A 16838-nucleotide genomic window follows, 5' to 3' on the forward strand; every position below is an offset into this window, starting at 1 on the left:
CACAGCTGGGGATCAGCTGACGTTACTGAAACCCAATAACACTGGGTCGTATGTTTTGACTGTGCAGACGGCACTTCTGAGCCTCAACTGGCGGTGTTGGAGCCCAGGAATTTAAGTTCAGGTGGTAGAAAGATGAACACAACAGTAGACCTGGATAACGTATACAGTGACCTAATTATTTAATCAGGAGGAGGAGTGGCAAATTCCTGCGAGATCCAGGCCTTGTTCATTTTCAGGAAAGTAAGCCGGTCAACGTTATCGGAGGATAGTCGCATGCGACGGTCAGTTAGTACACCACCTGCAGCACTAAAGACACGTTCCGATAATACACTGGCCGCAGGGCAAGACAGCACCTCCAATGCATACTGGCTTAGCTCTGGCCATGTATCCAGCTTTGAGACCCAAAACTTGAAAGGGGAAGAGCCGTCTGGGAGTACAGCAAGAGGGCAAGACATGTAGTCTGTCACCATCTGACGGAACCGTTGCCTCCTGCTGACTGGAGCCGTCTGTGATGGTGTAGACTTTTGTGGGGGGCACAGAAAACTGTGCCACAGTTGGGCCATACTGGTCTTGCCTTGGGCAGAGGCACTGCTTCTGCTCCCTCTTTGTGCAGAGCCTCCACCACTGCCTGGACGCACTGAGCTGCTTTGGAATGCACTAGCAGAACTTCTCTCAGTTGGAATGGAGAAGATGATGGAATTGACCAGTGTGTCTTGGTACTCCCGCATTTTTCGCTCCCGGTTCAACGGTGTGATGAGGCTTTCTACGTTGTCCCGGTAGCGAGGATCGAGGAGGGTGAACACCCAATAATCAGACATGTTGAGAATGTGGTCGATGCGGCGGTCGTTTCTCAGGCACTGCAGCATGTAATCCACCATGTGCTGCAGACTGCCAACTGCCCAAGAAACGCTGTCCCCTGCTGGATGCGTGATCTCTGCCTGCTCGTCATCACCCCACCCTCGCTGTACACACTGAGTACTGGACAATTCGGTAACTCCCTCCTCTGGACGGACGTCTTCCTCCTCCATTGACTCCTCCTCATCCTCCTCACAAACTGTCCCCTGCCTACGCATTTGTGAGGAACCACGTGGCGCTGACTGTCCAGAAGATGATGGAAATGGTGAATCCTCATCCTCCACCTCTTCCACAACATCATCCCTTAGCGCTTGCAGTGATTTTTCAAGCAGGCAGATAAGGGGGACAGTCATGCTGACTAGTGCATCATCTGCACTCGCCATCCGCGTGGAATAATCAAAGGGACGCAAAACCTGGCAGACGTCATTCATAGTGGCCCACTCTGTGGTTGTGAAGTCTGTACGGCGCTGACTGCGACTTTTTTGCGCCTGAAGCAGCTGGTACTCCATTACAGCTTGCTGCTGCTCACACAACCGCTCCAACATATGTAACGTGGAATTCCACCTGGTAGGTAGGTCACATATGATGCGATGTTCCGGCAGGCGGTGTCGGCGCTGCAGAGCCGCAATGCGCGCTTTTGCCGTGCTGGAACGCCGCAAGTGAGCACACTCTAGGCGGACCTTGTGCAGCAGTGCATCAAGATCCGGATAGTCCCTCAAAAAGCTCTGCACGACCAAATTGAGCACATGTGCCAGACATGGGATGTGAGTGAGGTTGCCGAGGCCCAGAGCTGCCACCAGATTTCGGCCATTATCACACACTACCATGCCTGGCTGGAGATTCGCTGGCACAAACCACACATCGCTCTCCTGCTTGATGGCATTCCAGAGCTCCTGCGCTGTGTAGCTACGATTCCCCAAAAAAATTAATTTCAACACGGCCTGTTGACGTTTGGCCACGGCTGTGCTCATGTCGGTCGTAACAGGTACACGTTCATCACGGGTCCATGTGGAGGTGGACTGTGACGGCTCCTGCAGCGATGATTCTGAGGAACTGGTGTAAGAGGAGGAGTCAATGCGTACAGAATGGATTCCTGCAATCCTTGGAGTGGGCAGGACACGTCCTGCGCCACTCGCACGGTCTGTACCCGGCTCAACGACATTAACCCAATGGGCAGTGAGGGAAAGGTATCGCCCCTGTCCATGTTGACTGGTCCACGCATCGGTGGTGAGGTGGACCTTGCTACTGACGGCGTTCAGTAGCGCGTGTTTTATGTGTCCCTCCACATGCTTGTGCAGGGCAGGGCAGGGACGGCTTGCCTGCTGAAGTAAAAGCGGCTGGGCACATTGTACTGTGGGACTGTCAATGACATCAAGTCACGGAAGCTGTCAGTCTCCACCAGCCTGAATGACAGCATTTCCAGTGACAGAAGTTTGGCAATGCCTGCAGTCAGAGCCTGTGCTCGTGGGTGGTTTGACGAGAAAGGCCGCCTTTTCTCCCATGCCTGTACTACCGATGGCTGTAGACTGGGCTGGGAGTGTGTGGATGACTGGGAAAGTGGTGCTGCGGGTGGAATTACAGCGGGTCTCTGGACAACAGGGCCAGAGGTTCTTCCACGGCGATCCTGGGAGGAAGCCGAACCAGCTGCTTGTGAGCTAGAGGAAGAGGCAACACGAGCTGAAGAGGTGGTAGCTGCCGCTGTTGGTTGGCCTACCTCTTCAGTGTGTTTTTCTAACACCGCCGGGTGCCTGTTGCGCACATGTTTCCACATGTTGGAGGTATTGAGGTTGCTGACATTTCGACCTCTTTTGACTTTTTGATGACACACGTTGCATCTGACATAGCAAATGTCATCTGCAACTGTGTCAAAAAAGGACCAGGCACTGCAAGTCTTGGGAGCGCCCTTTTTGGCTTTTGGAAGAGACATGCTCCTAACGGGTGCCAAAGCGGAGGCTGCAGGATCCGCAGTCTTCCCCCTCCCTCTCCCTCTTTGGGCCGTACGGGGAATCTCTTCCTCAGAGCTGCTCCCACCACCTTCCTGTCCCTCACGCCAAGATGGGTCGAGGACCTCATCATCTACACTACCCTCTGCCCCCAACTGCTCCTCCTGGGTAGTCTCAGCAGCAGAGCACGCACCAGTAAGTGGCACCTGAGTGTCATCATCAGCTGATGCGGCCTGCGATGTGGTGACCGGAGCCACTGGCCCACCCGCCTCTTCAGAGGAAGACAGAAAAAGCTGTTGGGCATCACTGCACCCTGCCTCTTCTTCCATTTCTCCAATGCTGCTTGGCTGGCCCCCTGTTTCCAAGCCAAGAGATTCAGAGAACAGAAGTAGAGACGGCTCCTGTCCTGGGCTCTCTGTCTGCCTGGGCAATTTGGCAGGTGGTGAAGAGACAGATGGCTGCTCTCCAGTGCTCTGTGTCTGAGAGGATGTGGCACTAATGGAAGTTGATGCATTAGCTGCCATCCATCCGACAACAGCTTCAATTTGTTCTTGACGCAGCAGCGGTGTACGGCGCTCTGACACAAAGCTGCGCATGAACGACTGTTGCCTGGTGAAAGTGGGTGCTGATGAGTCACCGGTGCCCGCAGCAGGCACAGAATCCCCACGTCCCCTCCCTGCTCCGCGCCCACGCCCACGCCCACGTGCCTTACTCACTGCCTTCTTCATCTTGGTTGACTGATAAAGATAAGCAGAAAAGTACTAACGGATTTGTGTGCTTATTCCTGAGCAACTCCTCCTAACAGGTATAAGAAACACTAATTTTCTAAAGTGTGGACTAGACTTTAATATGAGCTAATGTGGCCTACACAAATGTAAAGTGGTGTAACTGGTGTGTTTGGTGAACTTTATTATTTATTTCTTTTTTGGGGGCTGAACTGACAACAGATAGAGCTGCAGTCACACGGAGACCGTGCAGACAGACGTAAACGGCGCTGCAAGGCCCAAAAACCCTCCTCTACGTTATCCTATGTAGTGTTTTTCCACAAGTTAGCTGGAGACGGGTGGAAAGACACTAATAGGATTTTTTTAAATAAATTAGCAGCAACCTACACTACTTGAAAAAAAAAGAAAACTGATTTGGCGGTATGACGCAGTGAACAACCCTGAGCTGGAGACAACCAGGCTATGGCTGCTCACAGACTACAGGGCGAGCTGCAATCACACGGAGACCGTGCAGACAGCCGTAAACGGCGCTGCAAGGCCCAAAAACCCTCCTCTACTTTATCCTATGTAGTGTTTTTCCACAAATTAGCTGGAGACGGGTGGAAAGACACTAATAGGATTTTTTTGAATAAATTAGCAGCAGACTACACTACTTGAAAAAAAAAAAAAAAAAAAAAGAACAGTATGAGGCAATGAACCACCCTCCCTGAACTGAATACAACCAGCTATGGATGGCCTATGTGGCTGCACTCAGACTAGAGAGTGGGCTGCACTCACACACACACACACACACACAGACCTTGCAGATCGCTGTGAAAACAGCGCTACAAGGCAAAAGCAAGGTGAATAGTAGGTGAACACAGCGGTTGCTAAATTAGCCTTTGGAAAGCACAAAGAAGCAAATCGCTATCTCTAAACTGTCCCTCAGTCAGCAAACAGCGTCCTGTCACTAACTGAATTCACAGCAGAGTGATCGCAAAATGGCGCCAGCGACTTTTAAACTGCAGCATGACATCATTTCAGCAGCCAATCACAGCCTTGCCAGTAGTTTCATGCCCTCCATGCTAAACAGGATGTGCCCACACTTGGAATCATTCTCATTGGCTGAATTTCTGCATTTTGAATCTTGGAACTTCCGATTCCGGTATCCGATACGCGGCAAGTATCGGAATCCCGGTATCGGAATTCCGATACCGCAAGTATCGGCCGATACCCGATACTTGCGGTATCGGAATGCTCAACACTACTCACAACTATATACACCATGTTCCAAATTATTATGCAAATTACATTTTTCTCGGATTTTCCTAAATGGTAGGTGCAAATGACAGTCAGTCTAATAAAAGTCATCACCTGTTAAGAGTATACATCAAATTTTATTGAAAAAACCTCCTAATGATACCATTATAATCTCCAAAATGAATAAAAACTCAAAATGCACTATTCCAAATTGTTAGGCACAGTAGAATTTCTAAACATTTGATATGTTTTAAAGAATTGAAAATGCTCATTTGTGGAAATTGCAGCATTAGGAGGTCACACTCACTGAGCAAAAAAGCTATTTAACTCCAAAATATCCTAGCAGGCCAAGTTACATGTTAACATAGGAACCCTTCTTTGATATCACCTTCACAATTCTTGCATCCATTGAACTTGTGAGTTATTGGAGAATTTCTGCTTGTATTTCTTTGCATGAATTCAGAATAGCCTCCCAGAGCTGTTGTTTTAATGTGAACTGCCTCCCACCCTCATAGATCTTTTGCTTGATGATACGCCAAAGGTTCTGTATAGGGTTGAGGTCAGGGGAAGATGGTGGCCACACCATGAGTTTATCTCCTTTTATGCCCATAGCAGCCAATGACTCAGAGGTATTCGTTACAGCATGAGATGGTGCATTGTCATGCAAGAAGATGATTTTGCTCCTGAAGGCACGTTTCTGCTTTTTATACCATAGAAGAAAGTTGTCAGGCAGAAACTCTATATACTTTGCAGAGGTCATTATAACACCTTCAGGAACCTTAAAGGGCCTTACCAGCTGTTTCCCCATGATTCTGGCCCAAAATATGACTCCTCCACCTCGTTGCTGACGTTGCAGCCTTGATGGGGCATGGTGGTCACCCACCAACCATCCACTACTCCATCCATCTGGACCATCCAGGGTTGCTTGACATTCATCAGTAAACAAAACTGTTTGAAAATTAGTCTTCGTGTATGTTTGTCTAGCAGAAACCTTCCTCATTATGCCTTTATCTGCACGAACTCTGTCTGTGCTCTGTTTGAGTCACAAATCTCTTCAAAGTATGATGACCACTCTTAGGTTTTCATGAAGACATTGCACTATTTAACACTTTTCAGCAGCACAGAGATCCTTTTTATTTCCCATATTGCTTGAAACCTGTGGCCTGCTTAATAATGTGGAACATCATTTTTAAGTAGTCTTCCTTTAATTAAAATCACCTGGAAAACTAGTTATCACATGTCTTTAAGATTGATTTCAATGATCCATTGAGCCCTGAGACACAATACCATCCACGAGTTTATTTGAAAAACAAAACAATTAAATCTTTTTGACACTTAAATCCAATTTGCATAATAATTTGGAACACAGTGTACTTAGCCTTTACTGGCTATTAAAAAGGGGGACCCCCCAAAAAAAATGATGTGATGTCCCCTATAATTAATAGTCAGCAAAGGTGACATCAAGCCTTGAGGTTAGTAATGGAGAGGCATCAATAAGACGTCCCCATTACTAACCCCATAGTCAAATTGCAAGAAATCACAGACACCCAGAAAAAAGACCTTTATTTGAAAGAAAGACACTTTAATATTCTTATTTAAACCATACTTACGACCTTAACTAATTCCACTGAATCTCTCGATCTCCTGTAATAAAAGTTAAATAAAAAACAACAATATACCATACCTGTCGTTCTGTCCCACACCGTAATAGATGTCTGGGGGACAGTAGCGTAGCTACTGGGGGGGCAGAGGGGGCCATCGCCCCGGGCCCAGTCACATGAAGGGGCCCACTGGGAGCCAGGGCAGGGCTTCTGTGAGGAGGCAGAACACCACATAGGAGGAGAGCAGTATGTCAGCTCCTGTCTGACGGAGACTCTGCAGGCTATTAGCACAGTGGCCGGCTGCAGTCTCCCTCCTGCAGTGAATGGTTTCGCCCATCTGACCTGCTCATGAAGCTTTTCCTGGCTGCAGTTTTCTTCACTCTGTGCAGGCTGGGATTGGCTCAGGCACGCTGGGTCCTAGTGCCCACAGCTTGCATTTCACTTACACTTCCTGGTCCTGCCTGCAGTGTAAACTTCATCAGTAATTGCTGGGGATGGAACTTATTAGGTTTATGAAATTCAGGTATGCCAGTGTGAGACCGTTGGGGTATTGTGGGGGAGGGGGGACAGGGCACTGGAGGGTAAATGTGAGACCATTTGGGTGTTGTGAGGGCAGAAGGTGGGTGAGGTGGGACAGGGTACTGGGGGGTGGATGTGAGATGATGGGGGTACTGGGGCTGAAGTGGGGGAGGGGGACAGGTCACTGGGGGCTGAATATTATAATGTTTTGTTATGATATTATATGTACTCCATCATGTAATATTTGCTGTCTGGGGAGGCTGGAGATGGGGGGTAGGAGGCTTTTGATACGGACCACCTGGGTCTTTTATGAGTATTAGTATAAGGAGCCTCCATACAGTAACCAAGAGCTGCATCACATTTACAGCACCACTCCAGCATTATTTTTTCATTTCATTGCTGGAGCGGTGCTGACAATCCCCGTCCCCTGCCCCCTGTCTGATACTCACCTTCTGGCGTCTTCATCTGTTTTAGTCTCCGCTCGGCTCCGTCTCCTGCAGTTTGTGTCCTGTCCGAGGCTCCAGTGTTTCATGGAGCAGCACAGAGGTCACTAATCAATGTGAGTCTGTGGGAGCCTCGTTCTGGCCTCTTTCTCACTCTCAGGCTATGAGCACACGGTGCAGATTGGCCGCTGCGGATTCACAGCAGTTTTCCATCTGGCTTACAGTGCCATGTAAACCTATGGAAAACTAAATCTGCAGTGCACCTGGTGCGGAAAATACCACATGGAAACGCTGCATTGTATTTTCCACAGCATGTCAATTCTTTGTGCGGATTCCGCAGCGTTTTACACCTGCTCCTGTATAGGATTCCGCAGGTGGTAAAACGCAGGTGAAATCTGCACAAAAAACACAGGAAATCAGCGGTAAATCCGCACACGAATCTGCAACAAGTGCACATAGCCTCATAGTCTTACATTGAGCGCTTGTGACATACTAACTTGTGGCCTGTCAGAAGCTGCGCTCACAAGTTTGAGCAGCGGCACTGCAGCAGTGCCACAAAATAGTGATTACGCCGGAGGATGAGTAAATGACCGGGGCATCCAAATCATGACAGGGAGCTGTGAGTCCATCATACTGTGTATAAGGGAGCTGCGGGCCCATCATACTGTGTATAAGGGAGCTGCGGGCCCATCATACTGTGTATAAGGGAGCTGCAGGTCCATCATACTGTGTATAAGGGAGCTGCGGGCCCATCATACTGTGTATAAGGGAGCTGCGAGCCCATCATACTGTGTATAAGGGAGCTGTGGGCTCATCATACTGTGTATAAGGGAGCTGCGGGCCCATCATACTGTGTATAAGGGAGCTGCGGGCCCATCATACTGTGTATAAGGGAGCTGCGGGCCCATCATACTGTGTATAAGGGAGCTGCAGGTCCATCATACTGTGTATAAGGGAGCTGCAGGTCCATCATACTGTGTATAAGGGAGCTGCGGGCTCATCATACTGTGTATACGGGAGCTGCGGGCCCATCATACTGTGTATACGGGAGCTGTAAGTCCATCATACTGTGTATGAGGGAGCTGTAAGTCCATCATACTGTGTATGAGGGAGCTGTGGGCCCATCACACTGTGTATAAGGGAGCTGTGAGTCCACCATACTGTGTATAAGGAAGCTGTGCACACATAATACTGTGTATATGGGAGCTGCGGGCCAATCATACTATGTATAAAGGAGCTGTGGGCCCATCATACTATGTATAAGGGAGCTGCGGGCCCATCATACTGTGTATAAGGGAGCTGCGGGCCCATCATACTGTGTATAAGGGAGCTGTGGGCCCATCATACTGTGTATAAGGGAGCTGCGGGTCCATCATACTGTGTATAAGGGAGCTGCGGGTCCATCATACTGTGTATAAGGGAGCTGTGGGCCCATCATACTGTGTATAAGGGAGCTGCGGGTCCATCATACTGTGTATAAGGGAGCTGCGGGTCCATCATACTGTGTATAGAGGGAGCTGCAGGCCCATCATACTGTGTATAAGGGAGCTGCGGGCCAATCATACTGTGTATAAGGGAGCTGTGCACACATCATACTGTGTATAAGGGAGCTGCGGGCCCATCATACTGTGTATAAGGGAGCTGCGAGCCCATCATACTGTATATAAGGGAGCTGCGGGCCCATCATACTGTGTATAAGGGAGCTGTGAGTCCACCATACTGTGTATAAGGAAGCTGTGCACACATAATACTGTGTATATGGGAGCTGCGGGCCAATCATACTATGTATAAGGGAGCTGCGGGTCCATCATACTGTGTATAAGGGAGCTGCGGGTCCATCACACTGTGTATAAGGGAGCTGCGGGCCCATTATACTGTGTATACGGGAGCTGCGGACCCATCATACTGTGTATACGGGAGCTGTGGACCCATCATACTGTGTATAAGGGAGCTGCGGGCCAATCATACTGTGTACATATAAGGGAGCTGCGGGCCCATCATACTGTGTATAAGGAAGTTGTGAGCCCATCATACTGCGTATACGGGAGCTGCGGGCCCATCATACTGTGTATAAGGGAGCTGCGGGCCCATCATACTGTGTATAAGGGAGCTGTGGACCCATCATACTGTGTATAGGGAACTGTGAAGGCATATTGTGCATATGGGAGCTGTTGGCCCATTACACTGTATATAGGGGAGCTCTGGGGGGCATTATACTTTCTATAGTGGAGTTCTGTCAGCATTATACTGTCTATAGGGGAGCAGTGGGAACATCATACGGTGTACAGGGGAGTTATAGAACCATCATAATGTGTGTAGGGGAGCTGTGGGAGCCTTAGGGCTTGTTCACACTTTGCGGAATTAGCTGCAGATTTTTCTGCTGCGGATTTGGAAAGACCGCAGTGCAAAACCGCTGCGGTTTTCACTGCGGATTTTCCTGCGGTTTCTTCTGCGGATTCCTCTGCGGGTTTTCAACAGCACTTTCCTATTGGTGCATGTTGAAAACCGCTGCGGAATCCGCAGAAAGAAGTGACATGCTCCTTCTTTTTTTCCGCAGCAATTCCGCGCGGTTTTTTAAGGGAATTTCCGCAATGTGGGCACAGCGGTTTTTGTTTTCCATAGGGTAACATTGTACTGTACCCTGCATGGGAAACTGCTGCGGATCCGCAGCAAAAACCGCAAAGTGTGAACATAGCCTAAGACTGTGTATAGGGAAGCTTTAAGTTCACGATACTGTGTATAATGGAGCAGTACATGGGGGAACTTAGGGGACATTATTATTGTGCATATGGTCCAATATGGCGGTAAAGTCAATGTTCGTTTTTGTATATAGATTTATATTCAATAACAGTAGTGTCACATTCTGAGGTTCCCCTATATTCACAATAAGTGCGCAACCGTAGCTGTAATCGGGGTTAGCTGGTTAGGGGCCCACTCAGATGTTTCGCCCCCCCTAAGTTGAAACCCTAGCTACGCCTCTGCTGGGGGATAAATAGTTTTCAACCAGGATGGTGCCAAGAAGCGACCGTCCCAGCTGAAACCAACAGGAGAATGAGCTGCTGGGAGCGCAGCTTCAGTGACGTCACTGAGGCTGCGCTCCCAGTCATGTTGAACTGGGATAACCTCTGGATCGTGGGAAAATGCCAATGATGAGGTCACCGCAGTTCAAGCTCATTGTCTTCACAGCAGATCGCCATGAAGAATTGCCATGCCTGCATCTACAAATCTCTATTGCAATTTTTTTTTAAAGAGTTTTGTAAGTTCCCAACTCGTCACTCATGTGGCATGAATTGTATATCTGTAACTAGAATTAAATCCTTTACACTGCAGGATGTCTCTTAAGAAGAAAAGAGTAAAGAAGACATGATTGGCAGCAGATTAATATATTGTTTTTTATGTTTGGCAGCTGTCACACACTAAAAGATGCTTTTTATTCCACAAACAAGTTTTTGCTTTGCCATATTTTGAGAGCTATAATTTTTCCATATTTCTGCCAACAGAGTCATGTGATTGCTTGTTTTTGCAGGATGAGTTGATGTTTTTATTGGTACCATTTTCGGGCTCTTGATATTTTTTGTTATCTTTTTCTTTTCATATTTTTGTGCTCTAAAATTAATAAGAAAACTCTATTCTTCGGGTCAGTACAATTACAGCGATACCACATTTACTGTATTTTCCGGCGTATAAGACGACTTTTTAACCCCTCAAAATCTTCTTAAAAGTCGGGGGTCGTCTTATACGCCGGGTACAGACAAATGTGCATGTGGTGGATGGGGGGGAGTGGTCCCGATGACGAAGAGAGGGGGCGTCTCACAGGAATGTGTGAGTGGAGTAGCCCCCTGTTACCTCATTGCGGCAGCGTGGGGGTCTCTGTGCTGGGGAGCTGTGGCTCCTCATTGCGGTAGCATAGGGTTCCTGTGCTGGGAGTGGCAGCTCCTCTTCGTGCCGTGGGGGCTCTGTGTTGTGGGGCGATGCATCTTCTTGCAGCGTCGGGGCTCCTCCGGCATCTCCGCAAGGCCCGGAGGCACCGGCAGCTCCATTATTACGATGCGGTGGCTTCCAGGAAAATGGCGGCTGGGGGCGGCGCATGCTCAGATTCAGATCTCGTCTCCCGAGATCTCGGGACGAGATCTGAATCTGAGCATGCGCCGCCCCCAGCGGCCATTTTCCCGGAGGCCACCGCATCGAAGCAATGGAGCTGCCGGTGCCTCCGGTCCTTGAGGAGATGTCGGAGGAGCCCCGACTCTGCAAGAAGATGCACCGCCCCACAGCACCCATGGCACGAAGAGGAGCTGCCGCTCCCAGCACAGGAACCCTATGCTACTGCAATGAGGATCCGCCGCTCGCCAGCACAGAGACCCCCACGCTGCCGCAATGAGGTAACAGGGCTACTCCACTCACACTTTCCTGTGAGACGCCCCCTCTCTTCGTCATCGGGACCACTCCCCACCCCAAAAGGCACATTAGTCACTGGTCCTATAAGACGACATACGGCATATAAGAAGACCCCCGACTTTTAAGAAGATTTCATATTTTAACTGGAAAAGTTGGGGGGTCGTCTTATACGCCCAGTCATCTTAAATGCCGGAAAATACGGTATATTTTTTTATGTTTTGGTGCTTTTACACTATAAAAATTGTTTTACTGGAAAAATAATTATTTTTGCATTGCTTTATTCTGAGAGCTATAACTTTTTATTTTTCTGCTGATTGAGCTGTATGGCAGCTTGTTTTTTGCAGGTCAAGATGATGTTTTCAGCTATTCCATTTTATTTACATCAGTCTTTTTTATCTTATTTTATTCCACTTTATGTTCAGCAGTATGACAATAAAGTATCTTGCTTTACCTCATTTATTTATTTTTTTACGGTGTTTACTGGAGGGGTTAATTAGTGGGACAGTTTTATAGGTCGGGTCATTCTGTACACGGAGATACCAAACGTGTACTTTTATTTTTTTTTCCTTTCAATAAAAAATATTTATTTATAGGTACAATATATATATACACAACTACTTAATTCTCACCCCCAATGGGAGTGGTCTTTGTTGTCCTTTCTCATTCTCGGATCATCTGCCAGAGGCCTGGGAGTAGGGTTGAGCGAAACGGGTCGGCCATTTTCAGAAGTCGCCGACCTATACCTAATAGGAATATACTCACCCTCGGACGCACCCTGCTTCTTTCTGGCAGCCTTCCTTCCTAAGAATGAGCGCGTGAAGGACCTTAGATGACGTCGCGGCTTGTGATTGGTCGCGTGACCGCCCATGTGACCGCTCACGCGACCAATCACAAGCCACGACGTCACCGCAGGTCATTCACGCGCTCATTCTTAGGAAGGAAGGCTGCCGGTTAGTACCAGGGCGCATCCGACGGTGAGTATATCAATATTTTTTACTTTGATTCTTTATTTTACACATTAATATGGATCCCAGGGCCTGAAGGAGAGTTTCCTCTCCTTCAGACCCTGGGAACCATAGTATCCCATTGCACTGCATTGGGTTTCGTGTTTCGGCCGACCCCGACCCCGACTTTTTTATAGGATCGGCCGATTTCACTCGACCTGACTTTTGAGAAAGTCGGGTTTCGTGAAACCCGACCCGATCCTATAAAAATAAAAGTCGCTCAACCCTACCTGGGAGTTTTGAGGATTTTGCGCAGGATATTAGTTGTTCCCAGTATTGCGCTTTTCTGGACAGAGAGCTCAGATGTTGCTCCTGGGATCTGTTGCAGCCATTCTTCCAACTTAGGGGTCACTGCTCCAAGTGCCCCTATTACCACTGGAATCAATGTTGCCTCCACCTTCACCAGTTCTCCTTTGAGGCCCTGGTATTTCTGTCACTTCTCATATTCCTTCCTTCTGATGTTGCTGTCACTTGGCACTGCCACATCTATTATCATTTCTGTCTTCTGATCTTTGTCTACTATCACAATGTATGGCTGGTTAGCTAATAAATTCTTATCCATCTTGATCTTGATATCCCACAGGATTTTAGCCCTTTCATTCTCCACCACTTTCTCTGGGGTCTCCCACCTGGACTTAGGGGGACTTAACCCATATGCTGTGCAGATGTTCCTGTATACAATTCCCACTACTTTGGTGTGGCTTGTTGAGGTTTCTTTGCATAGTCTGCACCTTGGGTCTCGTCTTGAGTGGTAAATTCCTGCTTCTATGGATCTGGTACTTAGTGCTTGCACTTGTGCCGCTGTGATTAGTGCCTCTGTGCTGTCTCAGAGTCCAGCTTTCTCCAGCCATTGGTAGGATTTCTCCATGTCAGCCACCTCCATTATCTGTCGATGGTACATCCCATGCAGCAGCTTGTCTTGCCTTGGCGCTTCATATTCCTGTTCTTCCTTCCAGATCTGTTGTTGTTGCTTGCTTAGTCTTTCTCTCAGCATCTCATCTTTTGGTGCCATTTTTCTGATGTATTCCTGGACACTCCTTTTTTCATCCGTGATGGTGGCTTGGATGCGTTTCAAGCCTGGACCACCCTTGAGGCTTGAAAATCTAATTATATTTTTAAAGACATTTTTGGATAAATTGAAAAAAATCTTTAGTAATTTTGTGATTTTTTAAAAAATATATATTTTTACAACTTTTTTATTGTTTACTTTTTTACTTAGTCCCACTATTGACTTTTCACTTTTTGCAGTCTGATCGCTGTTATAAAGCATTGCAATGCACAAGAACTGCAATTATTTATAACCTGTGAGCCTTGCACCATGGCTGCCATTGGAGGGCAGAGAGGGCTCCCTCCCTCTTCCTGCTTTCTAAATGCTGTCATCAATATCCATCGCAGCATTTAGGAGGTTAAAGTGCAGGTAGCAGTCCTTATGTCACTCTTGGCACTGAGTGCTGAGCATCAGCGGGCAGAATAAGCTGACACGCAGCTGCGATCGCGTGTGCACAGCCCCTGTGCGCGCAAAATCGCCTGGACGTATCCATGCGTCCAAGGTAGGTAAGTACCTATCGACCTAGATGTATGAATAATTGGTTGTAAAGGGGTTAAATATATTTATTCACTTATATGATCATGTGCACCTTAGTCCCACCATACTGGGCCTTTCTTAAACTTGTAATGGAGCTAAAAGGCCACATATGCTCACATGACAGTACAGGGATGTACCCACAGATAAATACACATGCATCACATACACATATCTTCACAAATAAACAGACATAATTCATTTCAATAAGCACAACGCACCAGCCCATTTCCATTATACCAAGGATGGGCAACACTCCAAAATCAATGAAACCATACTGACAATAGAGTTATTAAACTCCACCTAGTCATGAAGCGTTAGAGTTTAAAATCAATACCTTTATTAACATAAAAAAAGACACACACAGTTAAAAATGCCTCACAATCAGAAATATTAATAACATGACAGAGAACAGCGGAATAAGGGTTATGCACATCCAGACAAAAAGATCAATCTTGTTACGTTATATATTTAACATGTATTTCTACCACAGCAAAAATCATTTTTTTTTTAAATGACAATGCAAACCAATAACTAGAAGGCCACATCACCTGAAGGTGCCAACACATACTATTTATTCCTATATCCTTCTAGTGATGCCAGGAAAAAATTATACCGAAGAAAATGAATTATTCCTCCATTGTATAGGGCAATTGCCCAGCATTAAATATTGCATTAATCTCAATATAATATGCTCCTGAGCCCCATAACCACTCAAGAACCTGGCCCAGTCAACAAAGAGTCACCCGCTGATTATGCGTTTTTCACAGGGCAGAAAACTCACCCGGATGCAGAAAAAAAAATCAGCCAGACCAAAAGACTCTGGCCCATCCCCTATTGCACCTCCCGTTCGGCCCAAATACACATCACAGTGGAGAGTGAAAATAGATCGATACAATATCTTGTCTAATACATATTACCTGGATGTGTCCGCCAAAATACCAGCCTCGTGGCACGCTGAAGCTCCGTTACCCTGACGCACGTTTCGCATCTGCTTCCTCCTGGGGGCATTTCAAGCCTGTGTACCAACATTTTAGACATATGTAAGGGACACAAGGTGCTGTCCGTAAGTATTACTTGCAATGTCTTTGTAAGTGTCCATGTTGTGCATTTCCCTGCTATGTATAATTACTGTTATAGTTGTAGGGAAAGCGTACTACCCTAGTTTGGCCACTAGATGGGGTGGGAAGAGCTAATGGCAGTTAATCTGGGAAACATCTGGAAATTTGAATCAGTTGGGCGGGAGCGCCCTGTCAGGGCAGTCAGTTCTGCAGGAGCCCAAGATCCAGTCTAGTAGCATCAGGCCAGGAAGGCTATGAGATAAAGAAGGAAGGCAATGAAAGGGTCACTGACAGCGTAGTATAAATGGGACTGCAGCTGTAGGTGCTAGAAAAGAACTAGCAGCACAGACAGGTCACTCAGAATGTGGCGGCTTGCTAAGTGGATGGATGTACTCGGGACCAGGGTGAAATGGTTTAGAGGAATCCCTACTAAAGTAAGACTGGGCACAGACAACGCTGGAGGACCGGTAAGCACAGTCCATTCCAGAAGTGGGCTTAGTAAAGATGAAAGAAAGAAAGAGAAAGAGGAGAAGCTGTGTAATGCCAAGCCTGGGGTAAATGCTGACAAGGACAGACAGGAGACAGGGAAAGAGAAGAAACTGTGTATTGTAAAGCCTGCTGTCAATGCTGAAAAGAACCGTAATATGCATGTTTCAAGTAAAGTTCATTTTTCAAGCATTCAACGGGACTGTGACACTGATTATTCTGCTTCGGCTGAGGAAAATGTGCAGATCTTTATAGGAAGCCCTGAGGGAAAAGGAGATGCAGGTATGCTGACTGAGAGTCGTGGAGTGTAGCTGAGGGGAGGTCAGGGTGTGCAAAACACTTTTACCTCAGCCACGGCTACCGCCCTGGCTGACCCTTTCATTTATACACACAAATATACAGTATATGTACAGTATATTCCCACATATTTCACATGGACTTACCCAATTTCCAGATGATTGCGCATGACTCATTCAGCTAATTTTTGACTCTAAAGATTGTACTTCCATGTTCCATCTCCTCTGTGGTGCAGCTTATTCCCCCCCCCCCAGGCCCGAATGCTGAGCTCTCTTGCTGTAATTGCAGGGCAAAATTCAGGAGGGGTAGAGTGGAGCACTAATATACACAGCAGGGGATGCAGAGATTGCAGTGGCCATGTTGTAAGCAGCCACTCTCTGCTGCTGAAGACAATAGCTGGTGAGTGGAACCTCATCATCTGCTGTAACAGAGCAGACAGTGAGTAATTCTCTGTGTGGCTGGACACACAACTTTTGTACCAATTTTTGCAGAGGTGGATCCTTCTCTCGATTTCAGGCCCACTGTAGAATCCTCTGGTTTTCAGTGGACCTGACAGAGCATAGTTGCGTTCAATTGTTACTGTTTCTGCATCCTAAGGTTTCAGAACCTGTTGAAATTCTGATGGGGAAAGGAAGGGTCCATTGTGGTTGAGCATTGGGCCTCCCTGTCTCAGAGGCCCCATAGCAGC

This window comes from Ranitomeya variabilis, chromosome 4 (genome assembly GCF_051348905.1).
Source record: "Ranitomeya variabilis isolate aRanVar5 chromosome 4, aRanVar5.hap1, whole genome shotgun sequence".
NCBI classification, from domain to species: Eukaryota; Metazoa; Chordata; class Amphibia; order Anura; family Dendrobatidae; genus Ranitomeya; species Ranitomeya variabilis.